We start from the raw sequence: 2,535 nt of genomic DNA, 5'->3' as shown, positions 1-2,535 counted from the left end.
AGCGCCGCCATGCTTCCCAAGCCGCGCACTGTAGCAGTGCGCCACTGGGCCGGCCCTGGCATTCAATTTTTTAATAGAGATAAACCTGCTACTTCAAAGAAAAGCACAGCTGACATTTAGTAGTAATCTTATGTATAACATGATTCATGCTCGAGGCCATATTATTACCGTCTTTTCTCCAATTTAACTTTAATTTATATTCAGGGAGTTTTTACCTAATACCACCTCCAGTAAATTATTTAATTTTTCTCAGCTACAGTAGGTAATTATTTTTGTCCTTTCCAAATTATACTCACCAGAAGAGAAGTGAAAGAGAGAAAAACAAGTCATTATTGTTTTAATACTTTATAATTTTAAAACATGAAGATATCCCCAATTTATGGAATTAAAGCAGAAGCCATATATGGAAATACAGGGAAAACATCAATATTATATAATATGATCAATACTAATCAACTTTTTAAATTTTAAACATTAATTATTTGAATTCAGTGTTCTTTGTTGTAAATAGTCTGATAACATGACTGATGCATTTTAAAAGAATTTTACATACAAAAATCCTTAAGAATTTATAGCACAAATGAAATAATTAGAGAGAGGTAAGTGATTATTAGTTGTAGCCAATCCTAATAATTATTTAAGAGAGCTAAAGTCTAAGTTTATTTCTATTCTTGACATACTATGTGGTCATATAAGTCACAACGAGGCAGAAGGAAATGAGCATGATTTAGCCTCGACAGTTGTTGTCAAGGACTTTTTAGGAGCAAGAATGTATTTCAGAAAATGTTAAGAAAATGACAATGCTACTATTTCTAAGAAAGTAAAAGAATTTTTAAGAGATTCAGAGTAGAAAATGGAGCTTGTTTTTACTTTATATGTGTTATCTAGTGCAGATGCGAATCAGCGATGGCAGGTATAGTAATACGAATGTGTAATTACATATCTTTGCTGCTTTAAGTCTTAAACCCTAAGTACATTTTAGAGTTATTACGATGAACTTTCCTATACATCTTTATTACCCACACAGTAACCTCTGTGTGAGGTGGAGCAGGGCAAGGGGATGCGTGGGGAAAGGTGAGAGGAAGGAGTAGAGGGAAAGATCCACAACGCGCCTGTTTGCCTTCACATGACTTCAGTGCAATATGTGTGTATAACCAATTACTGTACTTATTGATAATTTTATTTAGTTGGAACTTAACTAGCCCCCCCCACCAAAACAAACAAACAAACAACAACAACAACAACAAAAAACGTTAGCAAGTGGCTTAAAATGACTATTTCAAAGCTAATACAAATAAAACTAATACAAGTGACCAAGAAAATGGCAGGGAAACAGAGCTTTCTCTACCTATGTACATTCTCTTGGCCGCAATTTGTTCTGACAAATTGACAATGATCAGGTAGCAAAATAATGGGAGGTAATCAAGAATCTTTGAAGTATGGGTTTATATCAACTAATATAAACACTGAATTTCATCTAGTATGTACATACTAAATTGCACAATGATAAATATATCATTTTCATCTATTACTACCATTAACGCCAAACATAGAAATAAACTTTTCATTGAAATTTGTTTATCCACAAATATTGAAAAATATTTTTGAAATCATTAAGCATATATAATTGGAATTCCTCATAAGAAAATAATTAGCGCTAATACTTTTATTTTAAAAATAGTTTTACATTGTTAATTAGTAAATAGAAATAAAATAACATACCTTTTCTTCATTTTTGACTTATTTAAAAAAATTTCGTGTGAATATTTTGTGATGTACATAAAGTAATGTGTTATATAATTTATAGGTAAATGTAATATGTATTTTGAGGTAGTCCTCTTTTATTGCTAAGGACTCAAGTAAGTTTGGAATCTATATTTTAAAAGATGAATATCATAATTTATTGGTCCATTGGCAGAAGAAACAAAAGTGGCAGAAAGAGTACATAACAATGCTAAGGTAAATGGTGAAGCCAGAGTTCAAATTCAGGTCTCTGAATTCTGAGCCTAGACTTTTAGTCATTTAACATATAACACCATCTAAAGTTGAAAATCTTAGGTTGTTTTTCAGGAATGTACATATGTCCCTGCTTGCCTTTCTGGCCTTTTAAAGTACTGTCATAAAATTGATAACACAGATTCTGGGAAAAATATTTTGACTGCAAACAATGTTGCATTTAATATTTTTGGTGATGGGAGGACCTGCTTCTCAATCCATATACAATTCTACTCATAGCAGAAAACAATTTGGGGCAGAAAAATTCTTTTAATCCTGAAACTTGGTGCCTAGGTTATTACCCACAGGATGAAATAGTGTAAAAATTAAAATGGCTTGGTCTATTTCCATCTTAAACCAACTGTTTCTATTGAAGAAACATGAAAATGATAAAATCCACATTAAAAGTATGTAATGAACTCCTCAAAGGTTTTGTTTCATTTTGTTTATCAAAGTTAGAAGTCTAATATTGGTTTTTTAAAAGTCTGTAAATGAAGATTAAAGCATTCTAACATGCTGTCTACAGGTGTGCTATAATGA

This window comes from Galeopterus variegatus, unplaced genomic scaffold (assembly GCF_000696425.1).
Source record: "Galeopterus variegatus unplaced genomic scaffold, G_variegatus-3.0.2 Scaffold2604, whole genome shotgun sequence".
NCBI lineage: Eukaryota > Metazoa > Chordata > Mammalia > Dermoptera > Cynocephalidae > Galeopterus > Galeopterus variegatus.
Note: the sequence above shows the minus strand (reverse complement) of the source record.